The sequence below is a fragment of the Anomalospiza imberbis genome, chromosome 2 (assembly GCF_031753505.1).
Source record: "Anomalospiza imberbis isolate Cuckoo-Finch-1a 21T00152 chromosome 2, ASM3175350v1, whole genome shotgun sequence".
Taxonomy (NCBI): Eukaryota; Metazoa; Chordata; class Aves; order Passeriformes; family Viduidae; genus Anomalospiza; species Anomalospiza imberbis.
The window spans coordinates 63,965,579-63,990,210 of NC_089682.1; the positions used below are offsets into that span (position 1 = coordinate 63,965,579).

Genomic DNA, 24,632 nt, shown 5'->3' on the forward strand with positions numbered 1-24,632 from the left:
CAAGAATTTAATAAATAATGAGCTGGGCCATGTGTAGGATATGATCTTATACTCTTTATCATGGAGTAAGAATACTTTTCTCTACTTTTTTTTTTTTAATCCTCAAATTTGTGGTATTTCCTGATGTTATTATGGTGATAAATGGAGATCAATAATGCAGAGTACAGCTGATGTCCAAAAAAAGCTGAGTTTTACCTTCTTTTAAACAGTACTGAGAGGGTAACACTGGTATAATATGGCATGTGACTGTTGCTTGAAAAGTAGCTTGATACTAAGGAATAATTTTTCTTAAGTGGTGGTTTAGTGCTGATGCTGATGTTAGTGTGCACATTGTTTGTAGAACATGCTTTTCATGTGTTGTTCCGTAACTGCTGTTAAGTGCTGTAGTTTCTGGATGATAATAAAAAACCCAAACCATTTACAGAGATCTATTTCCTGTATTTTAGCTCCTCTTTCTGGAGAACAGCTTTATTATATCCCAGGTACCTTTACTGCAAAAAAATTTAAAGAAGGTACCTTGAGCTCATCAACTGTGCCAAGTAGAGTCACACAGTCTTTTGGCAGTGGATGGAAGGCTTTTACCTTTATATGTGGTATGATGCAAAACAAAATTAAAATGGAATTTGGTGCTGAAAAAATCCTGCTTTTCTTTTGAATTCAGAACCTTAAGCAGGAAATCCAAAAGTTGGGCAATCTGTAAAATTTGTAAATAAATTATTTCCAAAAGATGACTTACATACTTACTCTGAAGTCTTACTTTTTAAGACTTAAGACTTCTAAGATGTGTTAGAAATTATATGTAAGTAAACATTTTCTTTCTAGTAGTGTTCTTCCATCTGATCATTGAGTCCTGCCCCTTATGTATCAAGAAATACACTGCAATATACATGTCAGAAGATGACTCCTGGAATGCAAAAACGTGTATATGTTGGGATTTGTCCCTCCTGTGCAAGTATTTCATTGGCAAATAGCCCAGTTTTGATGGAAACAGGATGGAAAGTGCATTTTAATGACTAACCCCAAGTCTGAGCGCTGATGTACAGTAGGATTTGGAAGTGATAGCACTTGTGTGTAAACTTCCCTGCTGAAAAAAAATGTTAGTGAAGGACAGATAGGTTGTCAGTGTACAAAACTAGTGAGAAGACACTAATTCAGTCAGACATCTGGTTATACTGCTTATTTATACTTTGCAATATTTTGCATTGTGAAAAGTAAATGTTTTCTTATAGATGTGAGGAGGGATAATTGTGTATTAAAATGTCAGTTGTAAAGTAAATGAGGTACACAAATTATCAAATGAAAACAGGGGGGAAAAAGGGTTCTGATGTGCATAACTGCCTTAAGACATAGACTATTCCTCAACTTTTGTGGTTTTCCAGCTAAGTGTTTCTCAAAACTACCAAACATAGCCCATATTTAAAAACCTATTCTTTGTTAAACAACATGTTTAATGATTTCTTTCCTGCCTGCAATATAACAGTTTATGCCATTAACATAACGTAATTTTTATCTCTAGTCTCAATTGTCTTGTTTGAAATGACCTGTAAAATTATTTTCCAGACTCTTCATTAGACATTATCTCTTCAGGGAGTACTGTACAATGTGGCAGCTGTGTTTCAGATTGTCATCTTCTTTGATGAGATGCTTTGTCTTCTGAAAATATGTTGCAATAGATCTACTGCAATGGATCTACTTCATACTGGGCACTGGAAAAAAAAATCATGTCTGATTCTTTCATATTCTGGGTGACTAAGTGTAGTCCCTAAGGTCTTGAGTAAAAAGACAGCAACATTCTTGTCAAGCCCCCCAGCTTTTAGTTCACTCTGTGTATCCTGCAAATAGGTAGAAGAGAATGCTTAATTTTCAACATCACACATATCCTTATTTATTTCATGTTAGGTAGGCTTTTTTCCCTACATGTGTTCATTTTTGGTGAAGGCTTGTGGGATTTCTTGGGTTTAATTTTTAGGCACTATTGTGTTCGCTGTTTACACTCACTAATTTAACTGTGAACTTCTTTGTTTAGCTACAATACCCAGTTTCCTATGCTAATATTTCATAATAATTTTTCTTGAGCCATTGCAATGTATCTGCAAGTTTATTTGTACCCTAACTCTCATTTAGTCACCAAACAAATGAAAGTCACCTCCCTGGGGGACATAATTTCATAAAACTGTAAGATTTCCATGAAAATATAAGTAATTTGTTAAATTTGCATGAGGAAGGTGGAACAGTGATTCAGAAATGTGTGGGATGTGTATGGCATACTTTTCAATGTAAATGTTAATAACCAGCATGCTGTTTGTCAAACATTCTCCCAGCAGCATTTGCCACCACAGAAGCTGAAGGTTATAATAACTGGCTACTTGAAGAAGTCCTGCCAGTATTGGTATCCCCCGATAAAGGCGGTTTGGCGTGGTGGGTCTGCGTCATCAGGCTGTGTTAGATTTTCCAGCTCTGCAAACATGAACAGAAGAAGAGTTTGGCAGTTAAACTGTGTTCATCAAATTCTTTGTAACTTGGTGTCATATCTCAGGCTGTTGTGCAGTGCAAGCAATGCCTCAGCAGAAGGTCTTAAACTTGAAGTGGGTACAGTGAGCCTTATATACAGGTTTGTGCACTTACTTGTGGGTGTAGCCACTTGCACACTCCTGTTGAGTCTACTCAACGGGCGGCTTAAAGGATTTGTGTTGACAGCAGCATTTAAATATAAGTTTTGATAATTAAATGTGGACAAAAAGCTTAATGGTAATTAAATGACAGGCAGTGTTCTCTGGAATGGATTAACATTTTTGTCTTGAAGTAGAAAGGTTATTATTTGTTTAGCACTGACATACACAATCAAGTATACTATTTTTAGTGAAATAAAATGTATGGAATATAATGTGAGGATGACTAAGGTCTGGGCTTATTTTCTATATCTATTTCTGTCCAACTACACTTTTTCCTGCCAATAGTGCATTTGTCAGCACAGCTCTATTGTAACCCCTAGTCTGATATGTTTGAATAAATTTTTGTCAATATTGAAAAAAAAAAGCCCAAAAGGCAAGCTTTGGCATTAAGGATAAAATGTGAGGTTTACTACAAGAACCCTGAGTAAGTGAAATAATGGCATATCAAGTATTGTCATTTTTAGGTGCTTTCTCAAAGCTGTGTGGGAAATAGATAACTTGTTTTCTGAAGAGTTGAATGTAATTCCCTTTTGTTAAAAAAAAAAATTACTCATATGAATAAAATATCAATATTGTGGCTGTAAGCTCAGATGATGCCAGCTCAGAAGAGCATGACTGGAGTTCATTTTGGTCTTCGAACCTGATGAAACACTGGGTTTGATGTCAGTATTTACCTCAGTGAAGAGAACAAAGAATTAAGGATATATATTTAACATCTGAGGCCTTTCATGCAGGTAGAAAGAAGGATCATAAACCAAAGGATTGTGGTTGATCTGTAGACAACAGAATACAAATCACAAGGCTTGGTGCTGCTGCAGCACTAACAATTTTGCAGACTATTCAGACTGGAGAATTTCATAAAGCTTTGTGCTGTGTTACAAAATCAAAGAAGGGTTTGGTATGGGGGAGACCTTACAGACTGTCTAATCCCAACACCCCTGCTATGGGCAGGGATGCCACCCATTAGATCAACTTGCTCAGAGCTCCATCCACCCTGGCCTTGGGAGCATCCAGGGATGGGGCATCCACAACCTCTCTGGGCAACCTGTTCCTGTTCTCTCAGTACCCTCTGAGTAAAGAAATTTCTTCCTCACCAGTAATAAAATCTCTCCTATTTTAGTTTAAAGCCATTCCTTCTTGTCCTGTTCCTGTCTGCACGTGTCACATCAGCTTAACTAGCAGCTAGGTGAGTGCCCAGCAGACTGAAGGGGTGGATTCAGAGCTGGTCTGTTGCCTCCTGTCATCTTCTGTCAGCACTGGTGTTAGTTCAGAGGAACACTTGGTTTTGCTGATTTTCCTCCTGGCCCAGCCTGGGTTTCTCCTATTGTGCACATTGTCTGACTTTGGGACTGATGACTGACTGCTTAGCAGCTTTTCAAAGGGGAAGATTCCCTTATCTTTGAGGGGTGATTTGTGTTTCATTTTCCTCTGTAAGATATTTGCCTGCCATCAATATGTTTCAGCTTTTCTAGTCATGATTTCCCTCCTTATTTGGAACAGCTAGCCAGGCCAGACTGATAAACTTTGTTAGTCTACTCTGTGTACATGCCCTAGGCCTGCCAAGTAGTAATATCCCACAGTAAAATTCTATGAGAGTTATTCCTAAGCAACTGTTTTTCATTATAGAAAATTATAAACCAATTTTTCTTTCTGCTTTTCAATGTAGTAATTGATTTTCTGTACTAGTTTTAATTCCACTATGTTAATCTTTAGTTATATGCTTTTCTTCCATATGATAACTTAAAATTACTTTCAATTTTCAAGTCTTATAATTTTTTTTTGTTGAAAGAAGCATGCACTAGGAATTTCAATTTTTTTACCTTCATTTGCTAAGGTTGTTGTGATGTCTGTGAGTTGAAGTTATGTTTATTTGGATTTTTTTCCATCTGGATTTATTAATTTACAGTTAATTCCAGTGAAACAATGATGATCCAAGTATATTACCTAGAAAAAGCTTTTGAAATGGTAATTGAATAGTTAGAGAGCTTTATTGGGGGATATGTGGGAGAAGAGTTTCTGAAAGTTACATGTGTGCTATACTAGTGGTGCTTATTCAAAGAGAAATCCTGTCTTCTGAGAACTCTCAAGCTTTTCTTAGCCCTGAAGGAGAATTCTGAATGCTCCAGGATCTGCCTGTGCCATGTTCACTGCTTGTCTTTTGCTTTCCTCTGTCCTGTAGGAGCACAGAGTAGGATGGTTACTCACAGGGTTCATTCAGGCTTTGCAAAGGATCATCTTGCTCTACTGGTGAGTAGATTACCTAGTTATCTTGACAAATCAGATGCAAAAGGCAGGCTGTGGGAAGGCAGCAATGACTCTTCCTCTCTGTAGATTTTATATTTTTCTCCCTTTAAGAACAAGTTTCCTATTAATTACTCGGGACAGTTTTTTGAAGACTGCTGCTCTTGTGAGTCTTAGAGTGAATGTTGTGTGTTTCAAGTGAGTCTTAGAATAGTACTTCTCCCCATACAAGACACAAATTTGTTTTCTCTCTTCTATATGGAGGAATCTGAGCTAAAAACTGCAACAATGCTTGATAAAAATATAGTTGAAGCCCAGTAGCACTTACAAAACTTAGCTGATATGACTTAATTTTCAAGTAGTAGGCATGGGATGAGACTTTTCAAGCATACTGGGTATTTTGTATGACCTCTCACTGGGAGATGTTTTCACCTCAGGATCTTAAAAACTAAACCACACAATATCAAAAGCTGTAGAAAACTTGGGCTGTTCAAGTCCCTTGGATGTCAGTGAGGCTGGGAGGCAGTAACAACCTCTTGCTGCCCAGGGAAGACTAAGGAGTTGCAGCAACATGGCAGATATGTTGGAGCAAAAATAGCAATATCTTGAACTGACATTTATGCAACAAGTTAAACTACTAAAAATTAAGAGGGGAGAGGGACTTAAGTTTGTGAAGATACAGTTTAGATTACTTGAAACATTTTGTAGAGCACTTCTAACACAAGAGTCAGCAATAACAGTATCTCCAGGTCTGTAGAATGAATGCTGAATATGCTACAAAGCTGAAGTTAATTTTTCCTACATCTCTTCAGAAAAGAATTTTAGAGGTTTAAGTCAGAAAGCTATTTAATCATTTAGCAACATCTGATGTGAGCACATTTGTAGGTAAACAGCAAGTGATGTGATAGTGAAATTTCAGAACTTCTTTGTATGATAAAATAATAATGATCTTACCTAACAAGTTGATATATAAAATATACACTGGGATTTCTTACCCCACCGCCACTTCTGTCCTAGAAACAGGAACAACATTTAATGCATAACAGAAAGAGAAACTTAAAAAAATAACCTAGGCAGGGATTTACACAGACAGCAAGGCTAATGCCTCTCATTTTACAAAGCTGTCTGAGGATCTTTCATGACCTGAGGTTTCTGTTTTGTTGATTTTTACATCAAATCTAAAAACCAGCAGAAATTTCCCTAGTTATTAGTGAAAGCATTGAAAATGCCTCCGAGGGAAAGAATATCCTTTGTGGCTTAACTAGCTTTGTGCAGGACATGGCTCAGTGAGGAAGGTGCTGGTAGCAGCATTGCTGGGTGTCTGTGTGCCTTTTTCAAACTCCGTCTGTGACAAGACTTCTGACTGTGTACGGGTCTTGATCTCTCCAGAGGGTCAGAAAAAGCATGGAAGTGGACACTGAGGAGGAGGGGAAACAGGATCACTGCAGGGGCATGTGGTCCAGTTCCTGTATCTACTCAGAGACCTGAGGAGAGTTTTGGGGAATCAGAATTACATGACAGATTCAACCACAAAAATGTATTTTGTTGAGTGAGATGTAATTTCTGAATAATTTCTATGTCTGGAATAATTCTTCTGAATCTATCAATATTATATTGGCAGAGGGGGAGTGTTGCCCCAAATATGAATTTCCAACCAGACAGCCCCTCAGTAGTGGCACGGTACAGCTGAGTGCTCTTTATTGTAAGAAGTATGGAACAAGATTTGTAGCTCCGAATGCCATCTGAAAATGGAAGTGTGCCCATCTGTGCAAGCTCTCATCCAGACTCAGCAGCAAGCTGCTGCTAGTATGGGGCATGAGGTGACTCTTTTTGTGGGTGGTGCAGGGTTGGGATCTTGCCTCTGTGCCTGTGGGGTTGTACTGCTCTGCTATGTCATGATAGCAAGCAGTCAAGATCATTCCAACTGTGTGATCATGTTATACTGCCTGTTTGTTCAGGTAAGCACAGCTTTTTGTTACGCTCCTTGGGCTGGTTCTCATGTTTCTGTAATCATAACATTTGTCCTGGGTATAGGCAATGGGTCATTAGTGGAATATGTTCAGATATACTAACAGGTGTCACTGTCTTGGCTGAAGAGTCAGTGATTGATAGGATCACCTCACCTCTCGCTCTGCTTGGTAACCCCTGAGCCCAAGACTGAGACAAAAGGCAGAAAAAAACAAGAAAACATCTAGTACTCTTCTATATTCTTGAAAGTACTCAGAGAATATAAGAAGCAGTAAATATGAAATTATGACTGCTAAATACCTTACAAAAAAAGGGCAAGGTGCTAAAAACTATGTAACTGGAGGGGATGTTTAAAAGGAATTGAAAAAGTTATGGATGTACAAAATAAGATTGCCTTTTTTTTCCACCTGTCTCCAGTCATCAATTAGCATCTTGCTAAAAATTCAAGGTAATTTCCAGAAAGCAGCAAAGACAGATGAAGCTGCTGCATATTCTCATGCACAGGAATGGGACATTACAGATTGGGGGAGAAGGATGGTAAAACTTTTTTCATGACACTTTTCATGTGCAGCATCTAGAGAAATGATATGTCAGCTAGACTAACTTTATATCCCAGAAATTACTGCTGCATGAGAGCATGACTCTCTGTTCCTCACACTTTTGCACCTGCTGCTGCACTTACTGCTGCTCCAGAGAGTACGTAGCATAACACTTACAGGAGGATCATGAGGAAAAAAATCCAATTCCTAAGTAAATAAAAATTTTAAGTAAAATTCTGAAAGTGTGTCTTTTGTCTTGTGCATTTATTTCCTCCCCCTTCCCTTCTTCTGGGTTGTCACCTTTTATGCCTGGCAAAAAAAGAACAATTTCATTTTTCCAACAGACAACATAGATGAAGGCTGTGTTCCCATTTTCCCAAGTCCTATTTAAAAATGAAAGCTGAGTAAATCTGAAACTTCTGTTTATGTGGAATCTTATTGGTTTTGTATCTGTTTCCATGTTTTAAAAAATCAATTTCATTCTTTTTTTCCAAATAAGTCTTGACAGCGCTGTTCTCAGAAGTACTCTCCATTGGCTTTTTGATCAAAAGTGTTTCAATATGGCTGAAACAAGAATGTTTGCTTTTGGTTTGTTGAAGCCACCATAAATCATACATGGGTTGATCCAATATTAACTGCTTAACATCCTCTGGGATGGCTGTAGAGGGCACAGTTTCAGCTCTGTTAAACTCTTTCCTGCTCTGCATACGTGACTTGACTCCCTGGGCAGTACTCAGGGTGTATCTGCTTGTCGGTGTTCAGCTCATGATGTTCTCTCAAGAGACCAGCCCAGGCAAAGCTATTGTGACCAAAACTACAGTTCTGTCTCCCTTTCTAGGAAAATGTAGCTAATTGTGCTGTGGAACTGATGCAAAGCTGTACATTCAAGATCAGTTACAAAACAGCCATACAAATGCTTTCTCCTCCTGTACAATATAAAAGTTTGGATTCAGATAACATAGCCTTCCCTTCTCCCCTTAATTTTAATGTATTTGGTTAAAATCTGGCAAGTAAAGTTAGACAAGCAAGAAGAATTCCTGATGAATTTTTTTTCCAGAACCTGCATACAGCACCAAATAAATCAAAAGGCCACTTTGATTCTTATTTCTCCTGGTGTAATTTATTTCTCCAGGAAGAGAGTTTCCTTCCATGCCAACAAACTACTAGTGTATGGGTCTTAACTCTGCTACTGCCCATGCAATTTCATGCTAAAAAATGCTGTACATTGTTATTCTGCTTTGATTCACTGTATTCTCTGGATGTTAGAATCATCATTATTTATCACTTAACACTATTTAACTAAGGAAAGTTTTAATTAAATTACAGTTCTTCTCTGGAGCATGTTATAAATCCGGTATAATTTGATAATAAGTAGGACCATGTGAGAACTGGTTTTGATTGGTATTTACCATTGTACCCGCAGGTCAGTGCTGCAGATTCTTTCAGTTTGAATCAATGTGTCGCTTTGAATAAATACCTCTTAGTAAAATTTATCATATCTATATTTCACTGTAGTGAATTATTTAGCAGTAAGGTAGGTTTGTGGGGTGTCAAAGACCAAGTTGCAAGACCAGTTTCAACTCAGGAAGAACAGAAATCTCAATCCACAGCAGCTACCTACCAGAAAAATATTAGCAAAACAGAACTCTTCTTGTGTCTCTTCCTTATGTTTTTCTTCTTGAAGATAAAGGTCTCAAAGTTTTCTCTGTATATTTTGAAACTTTATCTTCCCCCTGTGAAAGCAAACTTCTTGATTTTAGCTATAATAACAGTCTTTGTCAAATGATTGCAAAATCCTCCCTATACTATTCTATTATTATTACCGAACTGGGGAGCAACAACAGCTAATAACATTGTCATGCGACTAACTAGTTCATGGGTTTTTTCTGTTCTGTGAGATCAAAGGCAACATTGTGTTCAGTGGAGGCCAGGACCTTTTAATCTCTTCTGAGTGACAATTTTTGCAAATGTCACGTATTCTGCAAAATATTCTGCAATTATGAAGTAATGGTAGCTGTTAAAGGTCTCATTCTAGGCCTTTGATCTATCAAATCTGATCACAGCTCTTTTGTAACTTGTGCTCTCTGCTGCAATCACCATTACATCTCAGATCTGAGAAAGCCAAATTATCTTTTCCTGCTGGAATTGTATGTGTGACTTGCCACCAATTCTGTTTTCTCTAAAAGTGTCACTGAGGTCATGATACCAAGTACTTTATTTGTATATAGCAGGGAACAATAAACATCATCATTGTTTCTTTATTCTTATGAGGTAATTAATTTGCATAACAGTAATTACAAATATTAGAAGTAAACCAAAGTAATTCCCTTTTTTTTGCATTGCTTTCCCTTTTATATAAGCACATATTGAAATGCTAAGATCTTCTGCAGGAACACTTCTTCATCCTGCATGGTACTGCATGGATTCTTTAATTAGAAGTACATCACTTTTACATGATGAAAATGGCTTATTCCTAACATAGATTCAGGAAGAGCATTGATAGGCACATTTCATTATTTTCTCACAAACAGAGCTGTTAAAAAAATGGTCTCCTGGACATGAACATTGTATAGTTCTACAAATCTTTATTTTATCTAGGCAGGAAAAGTTTGCTTAGATCTAGTGTTCTCTCTGAAGTTGTTAAAATTATTGTCAGCCTTTCATAATTGGTTGAGTTACAAATGCAGTTTCTCAGTGAAATTTTAATTTTGTAGAAACGTGAGGTCAGACCTTGTAGAAGAATTTCTGAGAGAAAGAGGTCACGATCTGTATGTTCACAATTTATATGCTTAGAGTGAAGGTTGAGCTACCCCAGCCTAGGCCTCAGAGATGTGGACCTCAGTGAGGCCTTGGAGCCTGTGGCGCAGTTAAAAATAAGTTTGTGGTGCAGTCAGAAATTATGTTAAGGTATAACACAGTGTACTGAGCTATCTAGGTGTTGTAGGAACTCACCCCTGGTTGGGGTGAGCCGGAAAGGTGGAAAAGTCTCTCCTCCAACCCGTGTCTCCAAAGAAAGAGTCAGTAGTCTTCAGTCGTCCGATCTCAAGGTAGTTTATTGTATGTTATCTAAAAGATTTCTCCCTGAGCTGCTGCGGTCCGTTCAGCAGTCAGGCAAAGGCACACTCCCACACCCAGGGGGCTGGTGCCCTCTTTTATATCATATATTACGTATTAGATGTTTACAGTTTTTCCCTAATGCCCATCACCTATATTGAAGGGTGACTTTCTACTCTAAACCGATCTGTGAATGCCAACATCACCAAGAACATGGAGGTTAGGAAGAAGAAGGAAAGAGGACAGGGCACACCCAAATCCCTCCATCTTAGAACTTCTGACCCCCATGTACAAAACTCAGACCCCTCTGTACAAAGGCCTAAAGCCCCCCTGTACAGCACTCAAAAATTCTTCCTTTCACTTTGTGACTACTTCTACTAAAATATCTAAACTTTTGTGATTTCTCGTTCTTCCTGCAAGGTTGGTAAATTGTTCCATGGATCAGGTTCAAAGCCAGAGGGGTCTGTGGCTGCATTCCAGGGTCTCAAATGCTTCTGACCTGGGCCCGGAACATCCAAGAGTGGCTGAGGGACATTCTGGGTTCCGACAGGTGTGAATTAGTATAGGTCTGCAGTGTAAAACTTTAGCCACCTTAAGACAGGAACAGTGTTTGCTTGCCAATGAGAGTGTGCTCACGATTGTAAACTATCTGGAAGTGTATATAAACTACTGTCTATAAACAATAAAGGGAGAATGTATGATTAGCCATATTGGTTCGGATCTGCATTTGTTCCAGTCCAGCTCACCTTTTTTTTATTAGTCCCTGCTTTAAGACCTAGATTCATATTAGGTGATGGAGACATTTTGTTGTATACAGAATATAATGGAAGAACAAATGGATAAACATATTAAGTTCTTGCTTAAGTCAAATGTGAATGCTGGAATAATCTTAATCATAACCTTTTTCTCAATTGCATTTGCTCTATTACTGCATATCTATGTTATTTGAAACACAATTATCTCTAAGTTAGTTAGTCTCTTTAGTATAGTTATACTCTCCTGCTTTTTTTGCAAAGCAGAGACAACATACTGTTCCTTCTTCCTCAGGTGCCAAGCAGAAAACGTACATGCTGCTTCTGCAGAAGGAAGCAGCTCTGTCACTAAACCCCAATGGCTCATCCAATTCCAATAGATGTATTATTGCTCTTTTCTATTCAAACATTTAAAAGATCTTTAGTACTTTTTTCCTGTACTCTCAGTAGTCCTGAGGTTGCTGGTTGTCATTTTCCTAAATCAATTGTTTACATGACTTTCATTTCATATCCAGTCCCTTTTATCCACAATTGCATGCACTTATAAATTCTTCTCCTGCAATCATAAGACATATTCAGCATGAAGAATCCATGATGTTAAAATCCATATTTTTCTCCCATCCTTATTTTATTGTCAGTTTTCCTCAGTTCAGAGGCCTCACCCATGACAGGTTGAGATTAATGAAAGATACAAAAAGGAGAATATATTGAAAGAGATTATATTTATAAAAAGGAATAGCATCTGAAATAAAAAAATAGTAGACTGAATAGTATTTCACAATAAAAAATTCTGCATGTGGAGATTCTACCTTGGAATTTGATGAGATCTCAGGGCTGTTATATTTCATACTTGCAGATTTCCTCAGATTTCAGCTACATTTGATATTAATAGTCAAATTTACAAGAAGGAAATAGAGACTGAATAGATCTTCTGAGGATAAAAGAAATACTCAGTTTTTGATTACAACTCAGAAGCTGACTAATCTGATTAAAGCATAATTTATTCCTGTGTTGTAGTGCTGGTTCATTACTGACTAGAGGGCATGTTGATCTGCCCTGTTACAGACGCACTGTTTTGTGTCATTCACTGTAGACTTTATGTTTAAACCATCTAGGTGTGTTTCCCCTCATTTAGTTAACAATTTTTTTTCATTTTGTTCCACTTGTTTCTATCTTTGCTTTCATTACATGTGGAAATATTGGAGTAATCTTAGTTGCCACATTGTTTCCTGTGTAGGATTTGTACTTTGCAACTTGATGGGTTTTTTTTGTAAACAGTAGACTACAGAGGATAAGAACAATTCTACCGAGGCTCTTGTGCATATTTTTCTTAAAGGATGCTCAGTAGTCTTGGTTTAGAACAAGCAATAAAAAAATGTGACTAGCCAAAATTAATAAAGCTTTATTAAAACAAAGTCAAAGTGATGTATTTAGACTTGTTACCTTCAGCAGCATTTCTCTGACCAAGTAGCAGAGGAAGCAGCTACCTGCAGAGCTGTCTTTTTAAGGTATTTTACATTACTTTTATCATTCTTTTTCTAATACTCTCCAGGTCTCCTGTTCAAGATGATTTTTGTTTCTCTGACCTTTTTTGCTGATACCATACCCTATTGCCTGGAACTACAAGTGTAAGGTAAACTGCGCTAAAGCTAATGGTGAAAATTGTGTCTGGAAGTAATTCATACCTTTAGAAGAGGAAGACGAATAAAACAAGACATTGTGAGTTTGGTCTGAATTCTTTTCAGCGTTTCACCTTGTGCTTGAAAACCCAATGCGGTTCCTGGATTGCTGTATTGCAGTTGGATTTAGATACATTCAGTGTCTAGGATGAGCTGTATTATCTTGTACTATGTGATAAATGTTTGTTTTCTTTCCTTTTATAGATATATATATAACATATGCACATGCTCATATAGGTTCCCCTTTTTCTCCTTTTTGGAAATACCATTAAATGGAATTAAAGGAAATTACCCTGTGTCATTAAATGATCAAAGTAGAGGAAGCTCAGCAGAGCTCTTGACAATGCCAGCACAAGCTTGTGTTTTTATCCTGTCACTATATTGTTGTGTTCATCCTACTCTGCTGAAAGTTCTGTGAGTGGATGGTCTCTGGACCCTACAAGATATGAATTGCATAAAGGCAGTCAGGAGTTCCTTCTCCTTCCCTATCATATGGGATTAAGGCCCCTCAGGGGTCTTGCAGCTTCTGAGCTAAGGCAATACATGGCCCTGCTTGCTATATTCTTCAGTAGGCTTACCCAAAGATGCAGAGAGGGTCAGGGAGAAGACAGGACCATGCCTCCGTCCCATAGGTACATAAAAGAGGTGGCTGAAGTAGCCAGCCTTGTGGGGTTGCTGGCTACTACACACAGAACTGTATTATCTGGTTTTGTGTCCAGGGAGGTAAAATCCCGGATGTGGGAAGCAGGCAAGCAGTGTTACAGAAGCTGCTGCTTCTCCTGAGGCTGTGTCTGATTATAGGGGCTCTGTTCAAGCAGAGCAGTGATTAATTTATGACCAGGAATGCATGAAAGAAACATTGTTAGTAGCTTAAAAATGAGAGGACTACAAGGCACTTGATAGCTATTAATTGGTTTTGACAAATGAGATTCTCTGTGCTTAAATTGCAGTTCCTTAAGCTTCTGAATTAATCTGTACACAAAAGGTATGTAGGGAGCAGTGGAAGTAATATGAACATGTAAATTATCTAAGCCTACCCATGTGTATTCAACCTTAAGACCCCTCCAATTCAGAGAGCACCTTACCCTGTGATTAAGTCTTAATGGTTTTAAGGCAACTAAAGTGAAAAGAACAAACTACTTTTATGAACTTAGACTTTAGTTACATCCTTCCTACAAAGGAAGTGGAAAAAATCCACTTTAATATTTTACTATTATTTTACTTCTACAAAAATATTTTTTCTAGTTTCACATATGTAGTATGTTCATTTTAATGACCTTAAAAAAAATAGACTTTGAACTTTGAATAAGCCAATTCATTTAGTTTTCCTAGTGTGCGTATTGTATCACACTCCTAAACATGATTCTGGCATTCTGTGCTTCTAAATGTTTTTAATTATTTTTATGTTTTATTACATTTGGAAGCAATAAATTAAATTTTCTCTAGTATTTAATTGAATATTAATGAGTCATTTAATCGAGTTGATAATTATGTGAGTGAAAAATTTTGAAAGGCATAAAAATTAATTTAGTTCTGGCATTTAACATTAGTTAACAGTGTTTATATGATTTGATAGAAGGATGGGTAGGCATGGAACTATTATAATTTTATTGAGCTGATCTGTTTCTGTGTGTGAATTTTATAAAGCATGTTATAAGGCATTAATGCTCTTGTCAGTTTTGCAGATTTAAAGGGGTTAAAAACACACATTGATTTGCATAAATGAAGACTGGCAGATGATTTGGCATAGATGAGCAGTAGGACTTTTATCTCCTGAGGAGTTTTATTGACTGTAAAGTATTAGAATGAGAATTAATTTTACACTGATGCTTTCTTCTTGCTACCTGACATAATTTAAACATGTCAGCACTGAGTAGTGGTGTTATCTCACAGTAGAGTTAGTGCAGAGAATCACAATGTTTTGTGTCTGATTGAAGAGCAAGAAATTGAGAATAAGGCCTGCTGACTACAGAGAAAAAAATCAGCCACTGAATTAATTGTAAAGAGCAAATTGCAGTACTTATAAACTAAAACCTGAGAAAGTCTTTAAAAAGATAAAGTGTATCTTGGCTTTAGACAAATTTTTGAAGTATCTACTGACAGAACTTCAGATATTCTTACAGATGACAGTCAGCATGGGAGAACAAGTGCTGTTGTTGTATAGTTCTCCTGCAGTAGCCTTGAAACTTGTAAGTTTCAGCTTAGTTTATCCCTCTCACATCTCTGCAGTTTGTTTATTGAAGTTGAACTGTATTTAGGGATGCTGGATGCTGGATTTATTTAACACTGTCATTTCTAGTTATAAAAATTGTGCTCTGTTTCCTGCACTTCTCCAGATATTTACTGGTTGGCTTTTCCTTCTGCAGGCTTGAAGGGCTGTGTGGATTCTCAATTACCTGGATGACTTACATTCTTACTGATTAAACTGCCTTTTGTGTGTGTCTTGTGAGGGGTGTTGTGTTTTGATTTGAGAATCTTAAAAATTTGCATTTTTAGTAGTTAAGTGGGTGACAGGAGGATTTCTAATTTGCAAATCTACAAAAAATAAGTTTACTGTCATCCACTTTCTTTAATGACAGTTCAGGCCTCTTTATGTTTATCTTTGGAGTTCCTATCATTTACAAAAACATTTCTTTGGAATCATGGCACAGATGATGTCATAAACACAATTGAGACACATAAATAAAATGGGAATAACGGGCATTCATGCATGTCAGCATAACTGGGAAAAGAGAAGCGGTTTTGTAACAGCATGCACCATCTTGATATCACCCGTATTTATGGCATTGACTGTGGGAAGGGAGCATGTTTATTAAAAGTTTATATAGATGGACAACACTGAGATATATTTTATTTGAAGACTAACTTATGATGAACTTTAAAAAGCCATTTTTTTCATGCATGCAAAGTCCTCCAAATAGCAAATTTATTTTAAGATTATGCAGATTAATTTTTCTGATTATGATGTTCATATTGTAACACTACTTACAGAATGAGGAACTTACTGCATGGACAGCTAACTACTGTGAAAATAAATGTCTTTGATTATTTTTATCTGACACTGGATTTAAAAGATCTGTGATTTTGTGACTTTCAAATGAATTTACTAATGTGAGCTTCAAGGTTTGATAAAGTTGCCTGTGGTTGATTGTGGCAGAATTTTTTTATGTGCATTCTTTCAAAATTAATCCTGCTGAAAAAGTACTAGTCTGTCAGCAACTCAATACAAATTTAGCTGTATTTTTCCAGTTACAAGTGTAATAACTTCAAGGAAAGTTAATGGTGGCCTTCAAGCCTGAAAAACACTAAAACATTCTCAATTTTAAAGTTACATCTCAAGATATATAGTACACTTTCAGGCTAAGAGCTTTCATTAGGGACTTCTATACTGTGAGTTGATCAAATTTTGATTTTGGCCTTTCTGAACAGATAGAGGACATGATTTGTTTTTCTGCAGTAGGTGTAGGTTTCCAACTCAGGGCAAATGGATACTGTGACTTCCATATCCTAGGGCGAGTTTAGTGAAGCAGATTATTATCTACACTTTCTTTACTCTAAAATGTACATTTCAATGACCAAAATTCCCATTTAGAACCTGAAGGCATCATCATACTTGACAGAATAATTCACAATAGAAAGACTCTGTGACATATTCTCATGTGGGTATTGAAATGTCAAAGGGTTGTGTAGGTCACCAGCTGGAGTCCTTAAAATTTAGAAGCCCTTTCACCTTCAAACAAGCTTGAGCATCCTAAATATGGTCAGTAGCTAGAAATGTATGAAATATTATTGATAAAAAATAAGCTACATTTCAGTCAGATAGATGCTCAGAGAAAGAATTAGAAGTCTGTCTCTTAAAATGAAATTTCATGTTTATAGAGTTGATTCAAAATGTGTTATAAAAGGAATATAGAAAATATTAAAATAATTTTTTTCAAAGCCTATCAGAAGCTTTTCATTCCAAAGGCAAACAATCTTTTCTTTGCCATTTCAGTTTTTAATAGCTTTATCAGATAGGGGTGAGATTTTGTGACTAATGAATGGTACATATATCAGCCCCATTTCAAGAACAGAATATAAAGCTTTAGACAGAAAATTGAAGAAAAGAATAATAAGACAAAATGGAGCATAGCACACTGCCAGCTACTGCAAGATTAATTGTATATTAATAAGAAGGACAATAAGAGTTAATGTACCAGGAATCAATAATGCATTTGATATAATGTCATACAGGAATTGTTAAGTGAGGAAATATTGTTGTAATTGAAGAAATTGCTTTGGTGGAAGGAAATTAGGGGTTGAATTCTGGTTTCCAAATGTTTAACTTCTACAGTTTTTCGTGATGTAACTCCTTGCCTAGTTCAAGAAAGTAGTTTTTCTTTTGTCTTTGAAGCATTATGTATCTGGAATTTTTTTTGTATAGTAGAGGTCCTCCCACATCAAGAAGAAGCAATCCAGTTCCTTCCATTTTTTTTCAAGAGCTCTTTTCTTGACTTTTAATAATATATTACTCCGTATCACATCTTGCTGGTGATGGTTTGGTCTATATTCAGTCAGTTGTAACATTGCCTCTCAGAAACAGATCCTGTTTCTTATGTTTCTCTGCTTCCAAAATATACTTATTTATTCATTTTCTGTGTGTAAAGGGAGACTACCTTTATAATGGTGGATGCTGGAATGCAGTTTTCTATGGTATTAAATTGATCATAGAGTCACCAAATCACAGAACAGTGTGGGCTGAAAAGAACATGTTAAGGCCATTTTGACTAAACCCCTGCTCAGAGAAGGATCAGCTAGTTCATGTTGCACATGGTATTGTTCAGCTGAGTCTGAACAATTTCAGTCTCCAGCAGTGAAGACTCCACTAATTATTCTGTCAGTCTGTGCCACAGGGGAGCATTTTTTCTTTAAACCAAATCTGAATTTCCTGTGTTGCAACTTCTGCTTATTGCATCTTGTCCTTCCACTGAGATGAGTCTGGCTCAGTTATCTTTATATCCTTCCAGCAGGTCTCTATAGAAAGCAGTAAGATCTTTACATCAGCTTTCTTTCCTTCAAGATGGCTAAGAACAATTTCCTCAATCTCTTCTTTCATTTCTTGAGCTCCGGCACCCTTGAGGACTTGCTGGCCTTGCCCTGTTATGTCCATGTCTTTTGTTATGTGAGTCCAGAACTGGATACAGTACTCCAGATGTACCCAACAGAATTTCAACAGTACCCAGTAAAGGGTAAGGATGACTTCCCTGCTGGTAGTGCTGTTACTGATACAGCGCTGTTCAGGGTTGATTGTCCTTGCCAGAGGGGTACATTGCTGAATCTTCTTTACCTTGAGGACCTCCAGATCTTTTGTGGAATGCTGCATATTCTCCAGTTGTTCTCCAGCTTGCTGCATCGGTTTAATTGGACATAGACTTTAAAGCTGCCAAAAAAAAAAATGCTGAACTTTAAAGCTGAAATTTATGTTACATTTGGCCAACTTCTGTGGTCTACCCTTTGAACAGCAGCCCTGCCTTCCAGTGTGTCAATGCTCCCACCATCTTCCCAAAGATGTGCTCTACCTTGTCATCCATGTCACACATTAAACACTATTAAACACTAGTGTATTCCAGGAGGGATGCAATCGTAACCAGCTGTAGCTGGGCTTTGTAGTGCTTGTTGCTACCCCTTGAGCCCAAATGCCCTGACATTTTTGTGCTCACATTATCCTGTCCCTCGCCAATACATACTGTGTCAATTTGTCTATCCTACTGTGGGGTCATAATGAAGGCCTTGCTAAAGTCAAAGTCAGTGATGCCAAAGCTCTAGCTTGGTGCAGGGAGCCCAATATCTTGTCATGGAAGGAAGTCCAGTTATCAGGTGTGATTTGCTGTTTAGTAAATTGATGCTGCCTTTTCTACCTTGTTATCCTTCATGTGTGGGAAATATCTTCTGGGAGAATTTACCACAGACTTCCTGAGATACTGAGATTGGGCTGAATCACCCACAGCTGTGCACAGATTACCTCTGGGGAAAGCCTTTTTTGAAAATGGGTGCAACATTTCCCTTTTTCTGCATATCAAGAATCAGGAACCTTTCTCAATTGCCAAAACCTCTGAAAGATAGTAGATGACAATCTTGCAATGGTATTGGCAAGGTCCCTCAGCAACTTCACATGTGTCTGATGTAATCAGTTGTACTTATGTATATCCAATTGGTTCAATTTAATTTTCTGGTAAAATAATGCTTTACTCCCCTGCACTCTGATACTTGGCTTGCAGACTTAACAAACTTTGCCCATCAAGGCAAAGAAAACAAAGCTCTTCAGACTTACTCATTCCATTAGGTTCACTGCCGCACTGAGTAATAGACCTATCTTCTCTTCAGCTGTCCTTTTTTACTATTTGGTTTCTTTAGAAACTTTTAGAGTTGCTTTTCATTTCCTTTGCTAATTGTAACTTTGCCCAGACTTTGGTTTACCTAGCTCCATCCCTATGTGGTTTGACAGTATCTTTGTATTGGATTGAATAGTTTCTGCCTTCTTTCCACCATCCCTATGCTTCCTTTTTACACCTGTGCTGAGTCAGGACATTGTTGCTCATCCATACTGGCCTCCTACAATGCTTTTTTGTTGTATCACAAAGGACTGTTTTCATACTTTTGAGTAAGGTGTCCTGAAAACCAACAAGTCCTCCTTGAATTTTTGCCTTCCCACAGGATGCTGCTGAGCAGAATTCTAAACAAGGTCATGTTTGCTCTCCTGAAGACCAAGACTCTTAATTGTTGTTGTTTGTCTTGCTGCCTTCTTTCAGGGTTTTGAGCTGTACAACCTCACAGTTCCTGATTACAAGGCTGTTGATGACCATTGTATTTTATACCAATTCTTAGTTTGTGAGTAACAAGTTGGAAATTTCCCTGTCCTGCTTTTTGCCTAACCCATATACAGTGTCGTAAACAATTCCCTTCACAGTTTAAGAATTGAAAGTGTTTCTGGACCTGTTTCCAAATGTTCATTTTCATGCAGCCACTCTGTTCTCAACAGTGGGAGAGTTTACTGGAACTGAGCACAGTGGCTATAGCGAAACATTCATTTTAACCAGCACTGAGGATTAGCCTCACAGGCGTGCCATGCAAACAGTTGACTAAACTTGTGAAAAATGCTCTACCAGCTAGTGCCAATTTAAAGAACACGTTTCTTTGTTCCGTAAAAGAAGACTTTCATTAGCTCTAAAAAGGGGAGAGATACAGAACAAATGATAGAGAAATTTGAGTGTGTGTCTGTATGTGTTCCCCCAAACACTCAGCCAGCCCTGACATGGGAAAATTTTAAAGAGAGAGTTCACTGATAGTAAGAGACAAGTGGTCTCTTAAGACCCCCGCTCTGCACCCCACCTGCTATATTGGTTTTCCTTCCTCTAAAAGTCTACTTCCTGCTGATTCTAGAAGGAAAGCCTGAAGCTCTTGATCTAGCTGATGCTCTTTGGTTAAACCTGTCCGTGCACACTTCCAAAGCCCTGCACCTGACACCTAACTGGAAGCTTCTGGAATCGCAGTATCCTTTCCCAATTTCCATCTTCCCCATGCCCCAGCCTGTCTCCATTTGGCTTTATACTAAAGAGCCTCTCATATGCAGGTTGGGAGGGAGCCGTATAACCCAGCAGTTTTTTCAAAGCAGAGTTTGGACTTGATCCTAATAAATAAATCTTATATGACAGTTTAATCTACCTGCATATTATAGCCACAATGTAACCATTGAAAAGAATCTTCTCTGACAATACACTGGAAGGTAGTATATTTATAGTTATACAATAGAGGTGTAAATGTGTTCTCAAAAATTTCTAATAAAATAAAAATGTGTCATTGTAGCAAAAAGGAGAAATTGGCTAGAGCAACACTTACGAATTTATTGTATGATAGTATTTAATTGAAAAGTTATTCACAGTGTATGGGGTTTTTTATGTTTTCTGATTTTTTTTTTTTTTACTGTTTGCAGTGTTTCTACTGGATGTTTTACTTCCATTAACTCCTCTAGATGGTACTTCTTATCAATTTACTGACACTAATTATGAAGGTTTTGCGTTTGTAGTGGTGGAATTTAAATCTGTGTATTGATGTAATTCTGCAGTGATGGGTGTCTCCTTCTGGATGGAGATATCCATACAAGTCCTGACACTTGTACTGAACTGGAGCTCTTCAGTCAGGACAGGTTAAATGTGGCTCCTGCAGAATCCCAATCTCACCATCAGTCAACGCTGCTGGAGACACGTAGTACCTGGGTACTGTAAGTTGTGTCTCTGCTGGCCCACGTTTACTCCAGTGCTGCAGTCAGTTGTTTCCCATAATCCCAGAGTGATGGGACACTGCAGGAGTCCTATGGACTCAATAGCTTTAGTTTCTTGCTAGCATGGTAGCTGTAGGCTGTTTTGTGCAGAATCACAGAATATGCTGCCTTGGAAGGGCCCCACAAGGACAATTGACTCCAGCTCCTGGCCCTGCACAGGACATCCCCAAGAGTGACACCATGTACCTGAGAGCGTTGTCCAAACACTTTCTGAACTCTGCCAGGCTGGTGCTGTCACCACTTCCCTGGGGACCCTGTTCCAGTGCCCAGCCACCCTCTAAGTGAAGAACCCATTCCTAATATTCAATCTAAACCTCCCCTGACACAGATTCAGGCCATTGCCTTGGGTGCTGTCACTGGTCACCAGAGAGCAGAGATCAGTGTCTGTCCCTCCTCTTCCCCTCACAAGGAAGATTTAACAGCAATGAGGTCTTGCCTCAGTCTCCCCCAGGCTGAACAGACCTCAGCAGCTCCTCATATGGTTTCACCACGAGCCCCTTCACCATCCTCATGTCCCTCCTTTGGACACTTTCTAATAGCTCTGTCTCTGCAGCACACTCCCGCTGTGTATGTTGTCACAGCTTCTTCATTATCTTTGTAATCCCAGAGTGCTGATACACTGCTAATAAGAGTTTGGGTGCACAAACTGTGTAGGAATATTGGTTTGTGAAAAATAAAAATGCTTATATGCCAGTAATCATGGAATGAGATTTCCTGAGGATTTCAGTAGGAGCCAACTCATGACTGAAAGAGGTATCAGCCACAGGTCAAGATGCATATAAGTTTGATAAATGTTTCTTTGTGCTATGCAAAAGTTTCTTACAGGAATTTTTGTTGTTAAACATAGATTGTTTTCTTACTGTTGTGTCTGATATGTGCTTTCCCCATATTAAAAACAGGTGGAGAAAGGACATTGTAAAAGTCTGCTAATAGTTACAGCAAAAAGACTCATCAGCCTAAAGTTTCATCCTGAAGAGTAGAAAAACTCACTAGATGAATAACGGTTTCTTTAAAAGCTCCTCACATTTTATCAATATTGCCTCCAGAGAAGTCACATAAATTCCTCTTTCAGACCCTGTAGAAGAGATTTTCAAATGTTTTATGAAATACTTTGATTCAATTTTTGAAGAGTTTTCTTTAGCTCCAGTCACGGATTTCAAAAGTAGTTTGTTTTAGTTTACAATTTTCATAGGTATTTGTGATTGACTATCTTAGAACTCTGATTTCAGCAGATAAGTATAAAGAATTTCCAACAGACAGTTGTTTGAGTTTTCTCTTTTCATATAAAAAATTTCTGTTTCATGAGGCTGTATTTGAGTAAATGTGTCTGATGTTTCTTGGTAACCTAAGAACAAGCAGCATTCCAATAAATTGCAAAAACAGGGCAATGAGAAAATTAGGAATCTTTTACTCCTTCAATAAATTCTCATCTGAAAAGTGAAGATAGATTTCTTGAGCAATTCTCAAAATCATTCCCTGGATTACATAACACCAATGAGATTCTGTGGTGACGGGATACAAGGATTTATACTTCTGTATAACAGATTCAAATCCACTTTGTGCTGTTATAACTGGAGGAAAGATCCTTGCCTAACTAAAAATGTCATACTTAGTTGAACTTCAGGAATCTAACTTCAAAATTATAGTAGCCTCTTGCTCTGTGTTCATAGGAAATTACTTGGCATGCTTATTTTAATTCCACATATACTATCAGCATATATGCACCTGATGTTTCTGGCTGTCCAAAAAATCAGGCATTTCATTTAGGTTATGTAAATAGCTTGCTGTTCCCACGGGGAACCTCTACATGGATATGTATTCACAGTCCTGCACAGGGGGATGCCAGCTTGGCCTGAACTTGCTCTTAGCTCGTAAATGCCATTGGTACGGTGCAGCATTTGGGTTATGCGCGCAGTGGGAAGGCAGATGGCTCAGGCTGAACTTGTGGTTTAGCTGTGATTACTCAGCTTTGCTCTTGGTGGAGGTTCACATCAGGCCGGCTTAGAAAGTCAGCAGAATGAACCCTTGCCTGCAGGCAGAGATTATTCAGATGTCAGAGTGTAATTTTTATGCCCATTAGTGTATTTGCCCAGGAACTTCTATTTGACTTTTCTGCTGCATGAGGGAAAAGGACAATCTTGAAGTGATTACAAGTGTATGATCTATTCTACTTCTACCATTGCCTTAAATGTAATTAAGATACTACACTGTTGCTCATCAATAACATATTGATTGCAATCTTTTGTTGCCATTAAAATATTTATTTCAGTTTTATTTTGATTTCATATTTCAGAACACTTTTGAAAGTTTTTGTTACTTCCCACTGCTCTATTTTTCCACTTATCTCGGCACTTACCTTCACAAACAGGTGAAAGATTGCAAGTTATCCGCATAGAAGGATTCAAAAGACCCAGAGGATCCTGATATGGCCATTAAATATAATGAAATTGCTATTCCATCAATTTTGAATTATTTTTCCTCACTTTGCTTCATTTTCTAGAAAATATCTTGATGTAGCATAAAACAATTGTAGTCCTAGAGATACCATGGGCTGAAATGTCAGTTTCTTTCAATTGTTTTAGTTTTCCATACTTCAAACTCCCTCCTGTTTCAGATTCACATAAGCATTAGTGCAGATCCATCCCAAATGTCTTCTAATTGTACAATCATATTTACATTTTTACATTGCAGACAGCATGTCCAGAGAAAACAGATGGCTCATTTTTTTTTCTAATTGACATAAAGCGATGTCTGAAGCGATTAAAAAAAGGAGTTAGGAAAACTGGAAAGAAAAGCTGCTGCTTCTTGTACAAAGGGCTTTTTAGGTTTTAAGAGTGTCATACATTTGTAATGGATGCAAGATCTCAGGCTTTTTTGCCTCCCTCTCCTCTTAAATTTGTCAATAACTACACTATATTAGTTTCTTCTCTTTGTTTTGTTACATTCTCTGTCCTTGGAAATAGATGGGGGAAGGGAAATCTTGTCATTCAGCTAGCCATGTTTCCTGGGATATTCAAGGTTTATTATTTGTTTTGGAAACACAGGAGCTTTATTAGGGTTATACTTGGGCATCTGCTCTCTACACATTTTTCTTTCAGGACCCAATGTGCCTTTTCCAACTTTTTGAATGTGCCCAGCAATTTCACACAACACCTGTAAATGGAATCAGTAACTACTAGGAACTGAACTGAAAACTTGTAATTTTGCCACTCGTAAACCTGTTGGTCACAAAAGTACTGCTTTCTTATGTGTCTGGACAGCATCTCACACAACAGGTTTCTGCTCAATTTCTAGTCCCTAGGCTATGTCTGTACTAGTAAATGAGTAAGTGCCGGGGAATGTTCCTGGGTAGCAGATTTCACTCTGTATGGCTAAATTATTAGAATGGTCCCTGGTATGTTTTTGGGATA

The 24,632-nt window shown here is 37.7% G+C and overlaps 1 protein-coding gene across 1 annotated transcript in view; it reads left to right on the forward strand.

The window, feature by feature from the left end:
- Positions 1-24,632, forward strand: part of TRPC6 (transient receptor potential cation channel subfamily C member 6) — an 80,030-nt gene that overhangs the window by 2,301 nt on the left and 53,097 nt on the right. The gene's annotated exons all lie outside the window — the stretch shown is intronic.